We start from the raw sequence: 19927 nt of genomic DNA on the forward strand, positions 1-19927 counted from the left end.
AGAAGAGCTTGGTCCGGTTAGTGTTGATGTGCTGATGTCTAGGCCTGTGGCGGCTGCCTGCGTGGTGCTTGTCGGTCTAGTGCGAGGTGGTAGGAGATTGTAGAGGGGAGTACGTTGGCGGTTGAGAGGAAAGGCCACACAAGGAAGAATGACCTGATACTTTGTACAAATAGATAGACTGCGCCTCATTATGACCCTGCCCGCCGCCACCGTTGTTTCTGGACCGGCTGATTCCAAGTTCTGCAGACGGGAGTTGTACCCCCCCCCCCGCCTGCAGGCGGAAATGGAAACACTGGCTCTGTCATAGATGGAACCAGTGTTTCCACTGTCCCCATCCCTATGGAGTGGGAATAGGGATTTACGGAATTCCGCCTCTGGAATTACCGGTTCATCAGGAATTACCGGGTCACCAGGGTTGTAATGCCCCGGTGATTCTGGCAATCACGGAGGCAGAATGGTATTTCGGGTCTGGCGGCAGCCTGCCCGTTTTTTCGGCACAGCTGCCGCCGGACTCGGAATGAGGCCCACTGTATCCCATGTACAAAAATACAAGCATCGAGTGAAAGCGGCAAGAGTGGCATTATAATAGACTGTGTATAAAGGTGAATGCTTTGGTACCAGGAGTTAAGGGAATAGAGTGGTCAATCTGGCACAGTCACATTAGAAAGTCCTGGCATCTTTATGGCTGGCAAAAGCTTACTATTAAGAGTTTGTTGTATGCCATGTCATGCTATACTTTATGTTGGTTCATGGTGAGACATGGTGGTGCCTTTTGTATACTAATATTTAGCCTTATATAGTGAGAACTATAGCCTGAGCAACCTGTGCAGCATGTGTCCGTCCATTAGACTATGTGAAAGGCAAAGGTGGATTTGTGGCTCAATGCTAGAGGAACTTTTGGGTGCGGTAGATTTGGCAGTAAATACTTTACCATCACATCCCCAACCTTGTAATGAGACCCAACGATCTTTGGAGGAAAAGGTAATATGCTCTATCAAGGCTTTATTTATGACACATTTCAGAAAACAAAGTACTAAACATACAGGAGGACATCAACGCTGCAAAGAGAAACGGAACTGGACGCAACAGCCATACCCCAGACAATGACTTTCAGCCTGCAACCCCACCAATCTTAAAAAAAATATCTGAAACAGACTTTTAAAAAAAACTGGTGAAACTTAGCAACCAAGGCAGCTTTCCAATTGACCCCTGTCCCTGAACATCTACAAAGAGGTCCTTAACAAGGAAACAACAGCTTTCTACTAAAATGAGTGAACTGCTCCCTAGAAACAGGAATTGTACCAAAGGCATTCAAGACATTCAAGACTGCATATATCCAACCACTCCTAAATAACCCCAAAGGTGACCCAAAAAAAACCTCCAACTATCTTCCTATATCAAACATCCCATGCACAGCCAAAATTCTAGAGAGCAACGCACACACCCAAATATTGGGGCATGTAGAGTCACCACCTTACTACTTTGCTTCCAGGCTGGTTTCAGACATAGGAGCTGCACCGAATCAGCACTAGTTTCTATTTGGGACAACCTTAAAACCACAGCAGATGCAACATCACCTCTGCAATCGTTCTCCACAACATCACAGCAGCCTTCAATACGGTTCACCACAGTGCACTAATTAGAAGGGCTTAGGAAATCAGATTCAATAACAATTCAATAATGGATGAGATCATTCCTAACGGACAGAGCAGAAATCACCTGGCTCCCCCCTTTTAGTTTCAACCCATAAACCATGTATTACCTATGGAGTTCCCCACAGATGAAGCCTCTCACCACTCCTTTTCAACATCTAAATTATCTCTTCTATAGAGATCATAAAATCCTATATGGTCACCTGTTACAACTAAGTGGATGACATACAAATCATAAAATAATGACCGACAACGGAAACTCAAGCACAATCCTCAGCAACTGCTTCACATGTATAAGGGAATGGATGATCGCTAACTACCTTAAACTCAAACCCAGATAAAATGCAAATAATGATAGTATCACCACATACTGCACCTGAAACACCTCCATCGTGGCCTTTGGAAATTAATAACTGCCCCAAATCATATAGAGTGATTAAGAACCTATGAATATTAATGGAAAACAGATACATCAAGTCAACATGGTAGCCTGCAGAAGTGTCCAGGGTCCCACTCCTAACCACAGAAAAGGATTCACAGAAGCCGTCTCAATGGTCACCCCATCTACCAGACAAGTACAATTTCTCCTGGTCCTGTGAGCCAGAATACGGTAATGATCAGCTGAGAAAACTGACTAGACAACTCTTAGTCCACGCAAATCCACTCTGTACGTGAATAGGGTCAAAACCCTATTCACGTACAGAGTGGATTTGCATTTTGTAACCACACCCCACCCGGGCTTTGCACTCTGAAGACACAATTACCACCTGATGAAAAGGATGTTCATTATACAGCAAAGAGGGCCACAGCTAATCATGACTATCACACAGGCCAGGAGTGATAGAGATAATTAATCCGGTAGTAGACTTAACTACTCGCTACAAAATGCTACTTTGTAGGTTACGCTCAGGATCTAAAAGTAGAATGAGAGCAGCAGGTCCAGAGGCACCCCTGAGGTGCGGACAGGTGTTTGGAGACATAGATTGTCATTGCATGTGTCCTGCAGGAATGTCTCCATCACACTGAGAGCACATTGTCCATATGGGGTGCATTGAAGTGCACGCATATGCTCTGCGAGGGGTGCTTCGGTGCTGGCAGACATTGTAAGGGAAGTGAAAAGATACCTTGATGTCGTTCAGGGGTATCTAGTGGGATGACTAAGTATTGGTCACCTCCGCAGCAGACGCCTCCTCCTAGCAAGAGACTGTCCCATACCTCATCTGACAGCAACCGCTCCATCTGTGGGATTCCCATCTTCAACTAGCCAGGCCAATTTGAGAAAGGGAATACAGTTCAACTCCTAGAGTACCCTATTGGGTGAACAACAAAACTTTAAACAGATCCAAAAAGGCTGGCTAAGGTTACTGTGAGAGACCACCATTTGAAACTCAAGAGAGCAATACTGAATATATCACCTTCCAGGCCATGCAAACTGTTTCCACAGAAGAGAATCAAGAGGACTACCTTTCCTATAATCCATCTCATCTGCAAAGGGAAAAATCAGACCAGAGATTTACAATCACCTTTTTGGGGCCTGGTATTTTATAGGGAAGACCTAAGTGCCCAGAGCAACCTTTCCTACTTCAAATTAGTGACTGAGGCGGAGGAGAGCCATTCTTTATATTATAATTATAGGACACCCATCTTCTCCCACTGCTCGGATTTATGGGGTAAAAGAGAGGTGATACCTTAACACGACAAAATTATGTGCAGCCAGCAGCACCAGCACCCAAACAGAGAGACAATGAAAGAGCAATCCAAAATAGTGGGTACCTCTAATATAGTTTCTGCAAAGCTGGTCTCTGTGTCATTGAGCACGCCTGAGTCAATGACAAGGATCCAATCACTTAACATAAGCCCTATGGATTCAGACCTGCAGACCCTTGGCAAAGGCCATTGAGGAGATAGTGGCTGAACAGCAGGAGGACGTTAGAAGGATAAGTGACCTGAGTGAGGAGGCAGGGTCCAAAGAGGTAAAGGGGTAAAGAGTAAAAGGGAATAAGTTGGAAAGGACTCAGAGGGGTGAAGAGGAAGAGAGGGGAAAGGTCAGGAGGGACCAAGAAGGTTGGAAAAGAAAGGGCTTGAGTGGTTGAAAGAGTGGGGAGACAGAAGCAAAACTGGTTGGCTAGATCTCACCACCCTTCTCTACCCACCCTGCTACTGGGTAGAGAAAATCAGAAGAGCAGAAGTGGGCATGGGTCCCATACACTCAAGAACCTTTTGTTCTTCCAAGCATTTGTAGATCAGCAGTTGCATGCCTCCCACACCCTACCTCCTATATATTGGAAGCCTATGATTGTCCAATGCTTGACACCAGCAGTTGTGACCATACCACAGTGAATATTCTAAAGAAGGTACCCACTGAGAAATCCCTATCAAATGTATGCCCGAAGAGATGACAATCTGAGGGAGTAACTCCCCGATGGAATACGAAAAAGAGTGAAAGGTAAGCCAGTGACGTCATAAGAGACGAGCGTGACACACTGAGAATACTGGTGGAAGAGAATGCATGGATCTTACAGAAACTGATGACGAAGTTGAGAATCAAGTAAACTTTCATATGCGAGAAGAAGATTGCATGTGTGCGAAGCAGTGCAGAAAATGCAAGCCGTTCAATAACTGTACAGAGACAGTAACGTAAGTAGACTAAGTAATCATAGAAGCTGGCTATACATAGTGAATAGAGTGCATGCAAAGCCGCCATTGTACAGAAACTGGACATTGGGCCTCATTACGACCCAGGCGGTAAGTTACCGCCTGGGCCGTGACTTTACCACCATGGCGTAAACTACGTTTACGCCATGGTGGTTGGCGGACTTACCGCCCCATTCCGACCTAGGCGGGGCGGTAAGTCCCCAATCCCCATTTACCCTTCCCCATTCCCATTTTTGCCCCATAGGGCATAATGGGAGTGGGGAAGGCGTTAATTACGCCACCGTAAATTACGGTGGCGTAATTAACTCCATGGTCCCTTAGCGCCATGGATTTTAACACCTGCTAAAAGCAGGTGTTAAAAGCACCATGGCGCTAGGGGACCTCGTAATTGGCGGTAAGGGGTCAGCGCAGCTAACGCTGGCGTTAACCCCTTACCGCCAGGGTCGTAATGAGGCCCAGTGTCATGAATTTAGTAAGCTCGGACCCATGGGGAGTAGAAAGTAAGAACTGTGTTGCAGCAAGAATTAGTTGAGATTGGGGATATGATTAGTGGGCTGCCTGGCCTGGTACCAAAGCTGAAACCAAGGCCGGTTATCTATTCTTGAAGGCAGTGAACGTGAGACGCTGAATCATCCCTTATTAAGGTGCGAAGAAAGAACACCAAGCATGCCAAGTTTTATTAATTTAAGACATTTAAATGCTGCAAATTCACCAAATCGTGGTCTCCTGTCACGTGAGCCAAGGATGTAAATATATTTGCAAAGGTAGCGGGCGCCCCTCTCTCGATAGAACAAGGCTTGATAACCTGTTCAGTGATTATTAACCACTTGAGAGTTTGCAGCCACTGCTTTTTCTCACTGTGCCTTTCACAGATGGGAAATATCCATTTGCATATCAGTCTTTGTCCTGCCCAGGGGCAGCCCAGCACTGAAATGCAATGGCAATTCCAACCTGAACAAGAGTACCACCAGCAACCCCATACACGTGTTTCACCCTTGTTGGGGATCATCAGTGAGGTGAAGCTGATGCCTCTCTAAGCACAGTGAGAGGGAGACCACGTCTGGTTGCCCCCAGGAGACCTAGGGTTACCCATCCCAGGTTCCTTGAAAATTGGTTTGCAAAGGTAGCGGGCGCCCCTCTCTCGATAGAACAAGGCTTGATAACCTGTTCAGTGATTATTAACCACTTGAGAGTTTGCAGCCACTGCTTTTTCTCACTGTGCCTTTCACAGATGGGAAATATCCATTTGCATATCAGTCTTTGTCCTGCCCAGGGGCAGTCCAGCACCGAAATGCAATGGCAATTCCAACCTGAACGAGAGTACCACCAGCAACCCCATTCACGTGTTTCACCCTTGTTGGGGATCATCAGTGAGGTGAAGCTGATGCCTCTCTAAGCACAGTGAGAGGGAGACCACGTCTGGTTGCCCCCAGGAGACCTAGGGTTACCAATCCCAGGTTCCTTGAAAATTGGTTTGCAAAGGTAGCGGGCGCCCCACTCTCGATAGAACAAGGCTTGATAACCTGTTCAGTGATTATTAACCACTTGAGAGTTCGCAGCCACTGCTTTTTCTCACTGTGCCTTTCACAGATGGGAAATATCCATTTGCATATCAGTCTTTGTCCTGCCCAGGGGCAGTCCAGCACCGAAATGCAATGGCAATTCCAACCTGAACGAGAGTACCACCAGCAACCCCATACACGTGTTTCACCCTTGTTGGGGATCATCAGTGAGAGGGGCGCCCGCTACCTTTGCAAACTAAGGATGTAAATATAGTTAGGCTTGGAGTTCTAGAACAACAATAGTGTGTGCTCGCACTCCATTATATACCCAGAGACAAGAATATTTTGCAGGGTCAAGTTCAAAGACAATCTTCACGGCAGAAGGCATGGGTGATGAGACGTTGGGCTAATTGGGTGGGGAGGTAAAGTCAAGTCCACTTCCTGGCACCTGGGTTTGAGCTTCCATGCTGCTAAGTGAACCGAAGGCTCCAGACATGGCACGAGCATGCCAACCAATTATAGAGGGCCATATAAAAAAGGGCCTTATAGTTAGAAAGGCAATTACATACTATGTACTTAATAGTGTTGAAGATTACATGTTTTAGAGGTAGGCATAAATTGTCCACCTGACAGTAGATAACTAATCACAATCCCACCCCTTATAAAAAAAAGGGTATGACGTCACTGCTGACGTATATTCTGTATAAAAGGCTGTTTTTATGAGACATTCACTGAGAGCTCGAAGGAACGTCTGTTGATGTCCGTTGTAACTCCCTGTTTTAGATAATTGTTATTAAAACAGAACCTTTGCCATCTTCCTGAGTTGGGTGGGACAAAGACTGATATGCAAATGGATATTTCCTATCTGTAAAAGACACAGTGAGCTACAATGTGGCTGCGGACTCTAGAGTGGGTACCATCCCACAGAGCAGGCCATTTTTGCCGTGTTCGTTCTCATGGAGGGGGGCCCATGACTAATCTTTGCCCTTTTCCCCATTAGCGAAAATCGAATGATGGCACCCATTCAATTGACCTTCCCCTTAGAAGAAAATGCACATGACAACATAGCATCAGACTTTAAAAAAAAGTAATGAAGACCATAAAAATAACCTAAGAGAGGAAGTGTCCCTATAAATATGTTAGAAAAGTATAAAAGCTGCTCACCTTTTAAACCCAGCAATCTGTAGTGAAATATTCCCTAGAAAACAAAATTACAATACGAAACAAGTGCTTGTGGTCTTATGGCTAAGCGTCTGCACTGGGAACATGACAACCTGAGTAAAATCCTGGTAGCCAAACCTAAAAAAAAAATAAGGGGCTGCGTCCACCCTCTGAAAGAAAGTTACACGGTCCATCCACATGTGTCCTTTACTTGTGCCCTGAAAAGCAACCACAATCAGGGGCAGATAACTACACCAGTATTCAGGATTGCAAACTCTCTTGCCACATCTTAGGCAAAGACTCATGACTTAATTGCCCTCTCACGATTTCCCCTCCTCGCTCCCATGTCTGGCTTTCAATGATACTTTACTTTATAAGACAACTTGAAAAGTACACTCAAATATATAAATCCTTATAAAACTATGTTAGGAAAAATGTTCACAATGGTGGCATTATTCTACCCATCTTGACTGGAAGACTACAAATACCAGAATGCAATTCTGCAAAAAGGCAAAATAATTGTCTCTGATAGCAATACATTCAAGGACTGACAGTGGCACGGTTTAAAAATAAAATGCGGATGCTGTGTGTTTTCTTTGTGTGTTATGAGATATTTCAAACTAAGAAAACACACGGCATCCAGGCCTGTGGACTTTCTCCCATCCATGCAGTAACCGGGACTGACCCTGCTTAGTTTCAAAGCGTGGAAGGGGGTGGCACCCTCAGGCAATGTTGCTCTAAGTATTTGTGCATATTTATTAGGCAAAATGGCCTGATGGGCCGTCCTCTTCATCACTTTGAAGCTAATCAGGATTGGTCCCGGTTACTGCATGGATGGGAGTCCTGGATACCTATCGTATCACTCCATGGCCAGTGGTTTTTCACACCAACATCATTTTTCTAAAGCCACAGGTACAGAACTACAGATGCCCTCAGTTATCTGTAGTCATCATACCTGCGGTTATTGGGAAAAATGGCAAAACCCAAAAATGCTTCCCTGCCCCCCCAGGCACTCACCAATTGCCCCCAGGCACTCACCAATTGCCCCCCTCATCTGTGCCAGCTCCCCCCACTCCCATGAAGGCCTCCTCGCCCCCCTCTGCCCTCTCCCATTACCTCTATAACTCTTGCTGTTTCTGTGCTGCAGTTTGCTATGAAATGTTGGCAGTTCACAGCTATTCTGTCCGATAGCCAAGGTTACAGAAAAGCTTTGTGTCTTCAAAATAGATAGTTATATCTCAGGTAAATTGCCCCTCCAACTTCAGAATTTCACTTGGTGTCCCCTCGCATCCCCCCAGCCTCTAGACTGATGGCACATGCATTTTTTTAACCTGCAAAAGCCTTTTTTCTGCATTTAATTTTCCGATACCCTTGCTACAGCCGCAGCTTTCGCTTGCATCGAGGAAAAAAAAAATGGCAGCTCATTCATTTATAAGCACCCAGATTCTTGGCAATTTACCTGAGATATAGCTATCTATTTTGGAGAAGGGGACACCCCCTCTTCCATCAAATATTTAAAAAACTACTGGACAGAATATCCCCATACCACAAAAGGAGGGCGAGTTAACGCTTTGTAGCCAAGTTGTTTCAGACCTGGTCCAAATCTGTCCAGTGTTTGAGCTGTGTGGTAGAGCAAATATGGATCTTTCTTGTCTATAGGAAAACGAATGGGGCGTAGGCTACAACGTTATTTTTTTGGGTCATTTTTCTTAATAACTTTCTTATTTTTTAACAGATCTTTCCCAAATGTTTCATTTCAGAGAGAGAGAGAGAGAGAGAGAGAGAGAGAGAGAGAGAGAGAGAGAGAGAGAGAGTGTGTGTGTGTGTGTGTGTGTGTGTGTGTGTGTGTGTGTCCGAGTGAGTTTGTGTTTGTGTTTTTTTTTCAAATATATTTTTATTAGTTTCACAGTCGGAGCAACAACATTACATATCACAATGTAGGCACCTCTGTAGAAATGTATAACAAACTAACTGCCACATGTGTGTGTTTGAGTGTGACACAAGCATGTGTTTGTTTGGAGGGGGTGGGTGGCCGCACTAGCACACTGAGCATTTTATTTACAGTATAAAAGCTGACAAATATCTTTTGTGCCAAATTTGAAGAAAAATAAATTCACAGAGGGAATGCATACATACATAGTGGATGTGACATCATCAAAATATCTTTCCCAGTAGCAACACTGGTGCATGTTGTGGGTGTAACATCATGAACGTGTTCTACCATGGGAATGCTGGTGCATGTTATGGGTGCGGCATCATCAAAATATTTTACATTGGGAATTCTGGCATGAATTGTGGGTGCATCCTCATGAGCATTCTTAACTGTCACAATGTTGATATATATTTTGGGCACAGCAGAATGGACGTTTTTTTTTACCGTGGCCATGCTGGCATGTAGTGTATTTGCATGCTTTATTAATGTGCTCTATAGTGGCAACACTGGCAGATATAGTGGAAATAGGCATCATAAACATGTTGTAAAATGCTCCTGTGTACTGTTGGCATTTATTTGATTTTTTCATGTGATATCCTAAAGGACTAATTGTAAATTGTATGTCATTTCACTCAACGTTTCTCATACAATGTGATGTTAATTTCGATATTGCTACCTATTCTTTGAAAGAAAATTCTAAAGCTCAAGGGGAGTACCCCACAAGCTCCCATACATTACGGAGAGTACCCTAAATGCACCATTTCCCTCACCTTAATTGAGGATAAATATTGATGCACCTCCTTTGAAAATATTCACCAGTCACTGTACAGGAGTCCATTCTCCCAGTACACTTTGAACAGTCCAGGGGCCACACTCTTAGCCTGCTCCTCCGCCTGCTTCTGCAGACCAACCAGAGTGGAACACTCTTTCCGGGCTGTGTAGCAGTCAGTCTGATCTTGGCCCCCAGCGGATGCGAACTCATCCAGCTTGGGCAGACCCTTCAGATCTACGCCCACCTGGTCCTCCAGCTCATGTTCCTGCACTGCGCCAGGCAACTCTGAAGTCATGGGGTCCCCTGCTACCAAAGTATGATCCTCTGTGGCTACTAGCCCTTCTCCTACAGGTGTAGGGGACTCAGTAGTCGGTGGAACTGAACTAAGGGCTACCGGCCTCTCTGGTCCTTCCAACAAGCCCTCTGGAACCACTCCAGGCTCTAAGGCTTTCAGAGTGTTCAATCTGGCGTTCTCTTTGGATCTTGATCGTGTAGCCGCTGCAACTATTTCGGGATCAGGAAGATCATGACCCAACAGACATGGGACAGGGATGGAGTCGTTCATCGCTTCACAACGCTGGGTCGTTACACTTCGCCAGCTGAATGCTACTCTTACCATCAAATCCACGTATGCACAACTCAGGTCCATCAATATACTGGCCTGGCTGTACCCACTGCCGGGTGACAGAGGTGACACTAGCCACATTGTCTCGGACCACAGGAGTTTTGTGTCCATTGATGTACATGTGCTCTAGATAGAGTTGAGTGTTATTGGGAACTGGGTTCTCTTCTGGAGATCTGGTACCCTTCCCACTCAGTGTAACCAATCCATATTCAGCCACTCCATGGCCTAGTGCAATATCCTCCACTGAGAGGCCCACACTAATGATGGCCTCGTTCATAAGTCCAACATTCACTATGGCTTGCTTGGGTAGTGCCTTTCAAGCAGGATCCCCTTTCCTATGTCCCAGTTCCTTACACACAAAACAACCTTTTGGTGGTAAGGACACAGGTATCCCAGTGTTAGGGGTGCCTGCATTCTTCTTTTCAGTGTGCACGGCCGAACTAGAGTTTGGAGGTTTCTCGTTGTTCCTTTGGGGACCTGACTTTGAAGAGGATTAGGTTGGACCTTTGTCCTTCCCATCCTGGTTTACTTTTTTGTCAGCCGATTTCTCTTCCGGCTTGGGTGTGCTCTCCTGAGCCTTTTTCTGGACTCGAGTACTCACAAACTTGTCGGAAGCCTTCACAAGCTCCCTAATGTCTGTGATACTCTTGTCCACAAGATGCTGGTGTAGGTCAACCTCACAATTTTTCAACACATGCTCACACGCAATTAAATTGTACATCCTTTAAATGTGTCAACTTTGTTACCAGTCACCCACCCGCTCAGATATTTCAACGACAAATGTGTGAACACCCCAAATGTCTGCTCACTTTTCTTTCTGAAATCTCTGAAGCTCTTGAGATACTGTTCTGGGGTTTTACAGAACTTCCTGAGTAGGGCTGCCTTCATGCTCTCATAAACAGGTCTTTCCCTAGGAGTTAACTGAAGAATTGCATCAGTCCCTGGTGTCGGTAAGCGTCTCATTAGGGCGGCACCCTACAGTGCCTCAGCCATCTCCTGCAGATGGAATGCCAGCTTGAGCACTTCAAACCAGTCAAAAATATCCTTCCCCACCTCATAAGTATGTACTAAATCTTTGGGGATGTGCCGTCAGGGCTTTTCCCGGGCACTCTGGTTGGACCCACTACTGATGTTCTCGCTAGAGGTGGACCTGTTGGCTTCTTTCTGCTCTTCAAGCACCAGCTTGCGCATCTCTATGATGACCTTGTCCCAATGTTTCTATTCCTCTAGCACTAGTCTCCTCTCCTCGAACAGGAGCGTCCTAGCCGTGACCTCATTTACAGCCGGAACAATTACTGGGCCACTTAAAGACTGTGCTGAGGCCTGGGACATGTAGGATGCTGCACTAGCCCCTGTCCTCACTGACAGTCTCGAGTGTAGAGAAACCACACTTGCCCCCGGCAGGTCTTGTCTGTTCGGGTACACGGGGCCTAGCCCGTCCCCTTGAATCTTCTCCCAACCCGTCCTCGCTTCTACCCAAGCTTGGAGGCTGGTCGGCAACTCAGGTTTATTAACCTTAGTGCTGTGGGGAAGTCCCCTTTCTTGACATAAGAGGCGCAGGACATCCTTGGTCCTGCCTTTTACAGTCTCCATGTCAAGCTCCATGACTATTACTAATACCTAGCAGTGACAAAATGTTGCCTGCAACAGTAATTTTATCGTTGGGTGGCTAAGCTGTGCGCAAGGCTTCAACTGATCGGATCGCTTGCCACCAATGTGATGAATCAACTTCCGGGGCACCAGTGGTCCATAGATGAATATCGGTTTCTAAACCATCAATCAACCCCACACCTCTAGTACACCAGAAAGGATCTGAACGAATTGGAATACAAGTGAATTGTAAGACCTCCTTGTCCAATTTTGATAACGTGGACAGAACGGCAGGCTTATCTCCGCAAGGTCCTGGATCATTGGGTAGTTGCAACACAGCCAGAAAAACAATGACCCAATGATAAAAGGGGCTGTCCAGTTGAGGTTGTATACAAATATCCACTTTATTATTACTAAAACAGACAGTTCTAGCACACTACAAATACAACCACTCTGTAAAGGAACTCGGAGGACAGACAGACAGTTTCATGAAGGAAAACTGGATACTGACAGGAGGGTAGTTGGTAAAGTAATCAGCCTTACAATTCAAGGTTATTGGTTTCAGCACCAAGGGGGCAAATGGCAGTCACTGTCTCTAGGGGCCTGCAAAGACGGACCAGCCGGGCAGAAACATAATGTACCTTATGCTGAAGATGTTCTTGGTGCTGGACAGCATCGAGGATGGTTCTAGGGTGCTTTGCAGCCCCTGAGACAGAATTAGTGGCGGTAGACATCTGCGGGTACCAGGCAGCAGTTTAGCAAGTGAGTCTGGATGGACATCAAGCAGGCTGTCTGGCATGGTGGCTTAGGGCCAAGAATTGTTGTCTCTGTGCTGGTTGGCAGATCTGGAATGCTGGACGAGGTGGCTTCGGACGGCTCTTGTGACTGCAGCGATACAAGAGTGAGTGGGGCAGCCGGATATGGTTGGAAGACTCCAGAAAATGTCCTTAAAATATGGACGCTGGATGATGCTTGTATGGCACTCCTCCTAGCTTCTTCGCAGGGCTCATGTCCTTTCAAGGTGGATGGCCCAAAGCGCATGAGAGTGATTGCAGGCAATGGCCTTGTCCTTTGTCTAGAGACTCTTTGGCACTTCCCAAATAGTAAGCTTGCTGGCAGATCCTAGTACGGCATGCTGTGTGCTGGCTGGGTACCAGTGCTGGAGCTTCTGGATGGATCATCTGAGTATGGTATCTCCCTCTGTTCCCTGGGAGATGTTTAGGGAAGGGATCTTGCCTTCCTCTTGGAACTTCTGCCCTTCCTTCACTGGCGGAAGATGTAAGGTAGACTGTACTGTGGGATGTATTTACCCATGCATCCGAGCCATACCTCAAAACTGTGCAGTACTGACATGGAAAACATCATGATGGCCAGAGCTTCCCAGAAAATGCACAGGGAAATGCATGAAGAATAGGCTGCCACTCATTTTTGCCGATGTTATGGGCACAGAAGGACACTGCCTAAAACCACCATTGGACTACCCACACAGTAGTCTGAAACCATTGGGAATGGCAATGCTGATTGCCAAAAGCAAACCCATAACTGTTGGGAATTCATTTTCTTAAATCCCAAAAATGGGTGCAGTACCAGTACTCACCACTATCCAAAAGCCGGCGTTTTAAAACCACCCTGTATTCCTCTGAAGGCAAGCCAAAGTGTCTATTTTAAACATTGCAACATGTGCAAAATATTCACTGAACACCAGCAGACATTTGGCAGAATGAGGTTTTGTGTGCTCACAAAATCTGGGAAATGAAGAGCCCAAAACAGTGCTTATAACAAAACTGCTATGGAGTCAGCAGTTTAAGTTGCACTGGATTTAAAGACACTAAAATTGAAAATGTTTAGATGAAATGAGTGACCTATGTTTGGTGTCACATGCCTTTGTAACTGTTGAAATGCCATAGTTTTGCACTTAGAATCAGCATTCTAGCTGCATATGTAAAAATGTTTAGTTTTATTTGAATGCAGGAACTGGGGAACAAAAAGTGACATTTTATCTGAAACCTGGCTTAAGGAACTGAATTCTGCCTGGCAACTACCCCCATCAGGAGTGAAACTTGAGTCACAGCTGTGTTCCCAGGCCTAGCTGCCCTTTTGCTGCTCACACTAAGGATATGCCATCTATCTGATAATTGAATTACCTGTGCTCTGCAGGAAAGTGAACAAAGCCCTGTCCTGGCTCAGGCAAAGGTTTTATTGGCAGGAGTCGTAAATGGTCGTAAAAAGTGGCTTCCTCCTGAGGAAAGGGGAGGGGCACTGCCTGTGAGAGCAAGCTGGCTTGGCAGAACTGGAAAAACCAGAAATTCAATCTTGTGCTGAGGGTAAACCACACCCCTTTGGAGCCAGAACATAACTTTAAAAAGATGGATCATTCATAGAGCGGACATGTGAAAATTTTATAAATGATACCATAATTCTTGTGATTTTTCTGCCCACATTTTAAGAGGTTTTTCGACCCGGTGGCGTGTTCAGGGGGGTGTCAGCGGAAAAGTGGGGATTACTCTAAATGTATGCATGTTAAAAATCTGAAACTTCATCAGTTAATGTCCATACTCCCTGCACACATGTATGTAAAGTTGGGTCAATGTCAGAAATTGAAAAATCAGTTAAAAAGTCAATTATCTGCCATTTCTGAATGCAAGCTCTTAGAAACAGCAGATTTGGACAGAGACATGGCTAAATTCAGCCACACCATGTATATGTAATTTCAAACAACTGTGTAACTCTGAAATATGTCTTTTATTATCAAATCTAGAATGTGTGCAATCTGACAGAGGAGTGTCCTATCTGCAAGCCATAAAATGACATCCCTCTGACTCACAGCTCCTTCGCCAATCAAATGAGAAATGGAAGTTTGACCAATTAGAAGCTGAGAGAGAGGTAGGGTCAGTGATGCTAGAACACACCCACATTCTAAACACATAAAAGCAGACAGACAGGACAGATAGAGACCTTCAATTCCATTTGCTGCAACGCACTCTGCCGGACCATACAACATCCAGAAATCCATACTTTACCTCCATCAAACCTCCAGAGAGCCAAACTAGAGACTTCAATCTATCCAGAACTAAGAGACCAGACCAGAGAGAAAGCAGTGCTGTACCCAGAGAGACCCAGACCAGCAGAGAGAGCTGACCCAGATCACTGTGAAGTGCAGAGGCCAGACCAGACCAGACCAGAGTCCAGTTTAAAACCCTGACCAGATCCGTGACGAGGCCAATTTAATTCAAGAATATAGTGTGAGTACCCAGCAGAACTGTGTAGAACCAATCTCTTAGTTTAAATTCATCTAATTCAATCTATTTAACCTAAGTAGAACTGTAGCTTAGAAATTGTGTTATCCTGCCATCATTTTTAAAGCTGAAAAAGTGTGCGTTTAAAATTTCAAATCTGAAAAACGACCTTTATTCAATCGTTTATATCTCCGCAACCGTTTGTGCTAGAGACTTGCAGTAACTTTCATTTTGAAGCTGAGATCCTAGGCTTTCCTAGGACCCCAAAACGATAGAGATAGTCCTTGTGGTTCCTCTGTAATAGCGCTCGGCGCATCCGCGAATTTTACCGCGATTTGCAAATTTCTTCACATGTAAAAACTGCTGCTGCTTGCCTTCCATTTGCCAGAAATTCGTTTAACCTGCTAACTATCCCTGCCTCATTGCTAGTGTGAGCCTGGACTAATATTAACTAGATACCACTCACCCTGAACCTCTGAAAGGGAATTAAAAAGCATTTCCAGCATATTTCTCATCCATTGCTAGCACATATCAAAGCATTTGGGCCTGTGTTTTCAAAACTCCTATCTGTGTTTTAAACTTCTGTTGTCTAAGCTTGGGGGGGATTGAACTGATTACATTGATTGCATTTCTGAGAACTGTGTGCTTTCCTCCCATTCCCTTGCATTGCATAAAGAGGGGGGGAGTGGATTGCCAGAGAAAAGTGATTACATTGTTTGGTTGAAATCATATTGAGTATTTTCTGTACTGCATTCATTGAATATTGCATCCACCTGAGCTTACATAAAGCATCCTCTACCACATTATACTTTTGTTCCTATTTACCAGTGTGCTACCTTATCCATTTCATGTCAACTCATTAGTGATTATAAGAAGTGTGCTAGTGCCAGATTCTCCATTGTTGATCTTTATCATATCAGATTAAGTGTGCTATTCAATTATTAATTTATTATAAAGCGTGATATATATATCTATTTTAAATTATCAAATAAACCTTTTAAACTTGCAAAACAGAACTACTTCTTGGCTCAGTGGGGTCAGGGGAATTCCAAGAGAGGGGTGTTATACAGGGGTAGTCATCCAGAACGCATGAACTGGACCTAAAGATATATCAATAAGGGTTTTCATTCAGTATTCTAGACTAGGCGTTAACTTAGCTGTAGTGCTGAATTGAATCCTCTTACAGTACCTTTAGCTCAGGTCAAATTAGTCCTTCTTCTTACTCCTTTCGAAGCCTTCAGATGATCTGCTAAGTGAGGGGTTCAGCCCTCTTTTAAAGCCAAATGGACCTCAGTGATTGGTGCAGGCTAGCCCTACTGTAATGAACCAATCCTGGGTGCCTACCAACAATCTTCTGTTATGCATGAGGTCATGACCGGATTGCTCTGCAACAGGATACACAAGGGGGTGACAACATATACCTAAGTCCCACACATCTCCCTGTCGGTTGTATATAAAAGTGTCTCTCTGGTTAACTGAGCCCTCTGTGACTGTTTATTTAAGTTCAGGGTTCCCTTGAAGTCTGTACTGGGAGCAGACTTCATGTCTACCCCAACCAACATACTTCTCCCCTCTGAAAGGGGTCAGCTCTGCAGTGGTTTGCCTACAGTATTTAGTGGATCCAGACATGCATGGAAAAAATTGATTGAATGAATAGAGTGGACGGAATGATTGGGGCAGATGAAATGAATGAAATGGGTCTGCGTCAGATTCTGTCAGGATTTTGAACGTTTGCCTGAGCCGCCTCCAGATGGAAGTGCAAATGTTGGTTGGCATGCCCCACACTTGGAGATGTGAACATTAGCGTGATTAGCTTCCGATAGAAATACGAATGTAAATATTAACATGCCCCACACATGTATCACTGTGTACCCTGCCCTCCTGTTCCAATTGTTGTTGCTATATATCCTTTCCCGCCCCGTCGCTGTAATCCCAGCCCTTGTCTGTATATGTCTGTGTGTCGCTCTGTTCCCTGCCACCCTGTTCACGTGCCTGGTCTCCAGCGCTTTAAAGATAACCATCATATCACATCATTACGATTACTCTCTACTTTACACCATCCTTCAACTAGAACACAACTATACCCTGATTAATTCGGCCTAGCTGTTCACATATGACTATGACCCCATGAACACCTCATCACCCTAATAAAACACAGCTAGCCGAGCACATTCCAGCCTAGTTGCTCACATAAGCGTCCTTCGGGTCGTAACGCAGCCAGAACCCATTCTAGGTGTCCACCCACGCGACTGCACACATACAACTGATATCTCCACACCACACCTAACGCTTGGATACAGCTACCACCCAGCAATTACATCAGCTGCACACATATCCGCTGCACCCACGCACCCTGCGACTCCCGAGGGCGTTCAACCTACTTGCGCTTTGAGGTCATACCAATGATATAAAGAGCGCTATATAAATGCCAAGTAACATAACATAACATAACATTTCACTGCCTTTCATACAGAGGGGTGGGAACTAGCTTCAAGTTCACACATTGCATACCAAAGGGGTGTTAGCCCGCCTTCCTGTTGTCTATCCAGCAACCAAGTCCCCTCAGCAGGCGTGCCTCAATTATCTCGTTAGTATGCACTGCCACCAGCTGGAGGACAAAAGAAAGCAGATACATGACCCTTTCATATTTAAATTAGACTGTCCATGCTAGAGGGAGGTGTACCTTAGCCATCCTTGAGATGCTTTGATGTACCCATGGCTGAAACATTCCAGCTGAATATGACAGGGGAATATGGCACCTGTAGGCTGTGTCTTCCCAGAGTATATGTGACTATGCATTTTGTGCGTGAAGCAGATGGACTGTGTGTGGAATGGCCTCACACAGTCCTCTGAGGTTGATCTCCCATCATTCATTTTCTTTTATCAAAAATTCAATGTGCATGTGTTTGTAGACAGGGTAAATTAATAGAGTGGAATATAAAGAATACAGGTGAAGGGGTGTGTTCAATGTGATTGGGGTTATTATTAGAACAATCAAGGGCACACCTGTAATGTAGTGATGGAGGTCAGTGATAGGAATTACGAGGGAAGGGGTGTATGATATGTGTGTGAAGAGACATGGAGTTAATGGTATGGAGATAAAGAGGGTGCACTGGTAGTATATGCATGTGTAAAGATATAACGAGTTATTGACACAGACAGACACCCACATTGGGTGTGGGATTCTAAGTGACAAAAGACGCATACATCTTATTACCCCCAGCTGTAAAACCCCCCAGCCTTAAAGGGCCAGACAGATTTACATTTGGGCATAAAGTAAAGAAGCACCACATTGCACATGCTGCCTGAAAAAGTCATGGGGCTTATTTCACAAAAAGCAGTAATATGCATGTAGATGACCGCCAATGTTAGTACTTGCATGCTGTTGGTCCCCTGCATGAAGTTTTCCTCGTTCACAAAAGAGTGCAAAATGTAAGAGTAAAAATAGGTGAAATCCCCTTTCATCTTTAAAGCCTGTTTTGACGCCCTTTGTTCTGGTCTGGGGAATTTTCTTGTTGTATTGAGGCAGAGTTTGGGGCACGGGAGGAACTATCTGCGTCCGTCATGTATCCCCCCTTCACTTTAAAACGACACATGCTTTAACTTCCAAATACCATTTTCCTGCAGCTGTTAAACATATAGAATTTGGCTGTTTTTGACACATGCTAAAAGCAGGAGTGTGCCACTGGAATCCATTTTAAATGGCATCCGCAATGATTAATTGCGGATGTCATTTACAGTTTTTTTCCAATACGTATTTGATTAAAAAAAGGTGCAACAGCGATTTCACTTGTTTTAACACTTGAATTGTCCACTATATGCACAGAAATGTTAACAATTGCATGTGAGGGATCGTTTGCACGGAAAATGAAATTGGTCCCCTCTTTCTAACTTGATCTTTTAAATAAAATGAGCCCCTTTCATGTTACTCTCCGTTTTGTGAAAGATGTAAATTCTGCCTAAAATTGCGGTTTGCAGACAGAACTTGCTAGATTTCTCTGAAATCTCCCTTTTAGGAGGTGCTAAATACAGGCGGATTCCATAGGAATCTATTTATTTTACACCTGGATAAAAAATGTCACGCATGCATTAGCAGGTGGAGCAGGAATGAGGAAACAATGCATGTCCCCCACTCTGCTTGGAAACGTTTCTTAAAATGCCTCCAAAAGGTAAAATAAGTGTAAAGACTGGCGTAAGACATTTATGCCTCGTTTTTCCATGTATTTCAGGGCACCACGCATTATAAAATGAGGCCTTAGACCATGTGAGTATAAAGAGCTGCACCACGTGACAGCCCCACTCACCCTGGAGCCAGCGGAAGGCGTGCAGAGGCGGGAAATCTAGGCTGCAGCTAGCGGGCAAGAGGGGAAATGTACGGAACGTCACATACAGAGACATACATCAGACATGCCGCAGAGGGGGGCTGTAGAGATTTAGGATTTGACTTACATTCCGTTATAGGTAGCTTGTCCGGTGCAAATGTTGGCACAGATGTTGCTCCATGGTGGCTAGCATCTGCTGTGGTTGTTTGCAGGTGACCATTTGGCAGGGTGGCAGCACTGTGCCCGGAGGATCCTGTAGCAAAAAAGAGTCAGGGACGACAATTTTAGCGATGAGCGGGGCAGTTTATTTATTTATTTATTTATTTATTTATTTATGTTATTTCTTATTACAACCAAAAGCGTCCATGGTTACAGAATATGCCCCGTCCTGTAAACCGTGCCCTTTATCCGTACCCTAACATTATAAAACCATTGGAATATAAACTAAACGTTGGCCTGTTGGCTTGTAATTAAAGTAC

General features: G+C 44.8%; 1 protein-coding gene across 4 annotated transcripts in view; it reads right to left on the reverse strand.

Moving 5' to 3' along the window:
- LOC138452691 (leucine-rich repeat-containing protein 4B-like) overlaps positions 1-19927 on the reverse strand; it is a 1036288-nt gene that overhangs the window by 555691 nt on the left and 460670 nt on the right. For all 4 annotated transcript variants that reach the window (XM_069605040.1, XM_069605044.1, XM_069605055.1 and 1 more), the window contains exon 2: positions 19576-19701. The gene's annotated coding sequence lies outside the window, so the exon portion shown is untranslated. The remainder of the gene's footprint in view (positions 1-19575; positions 19702-19927) is intronic.

Source organism: Ambystoma mexicanum, chromosome 1p (assembly GCF_040938575.1).
Source record: "Ambystoma mexicanum isolate Mex_15411 chromosome 1p, UKY_AmexF1_1, whole genome shotgun sequence".
In the NCBI taxonomy this organism is placed as follows: domain Eukaryota; kingdom Metazoa; phylum Chordata; class Amphibia; order Caudata; family Ambystomatidae; genus Ambystoma; species Ambystoma mexicanum.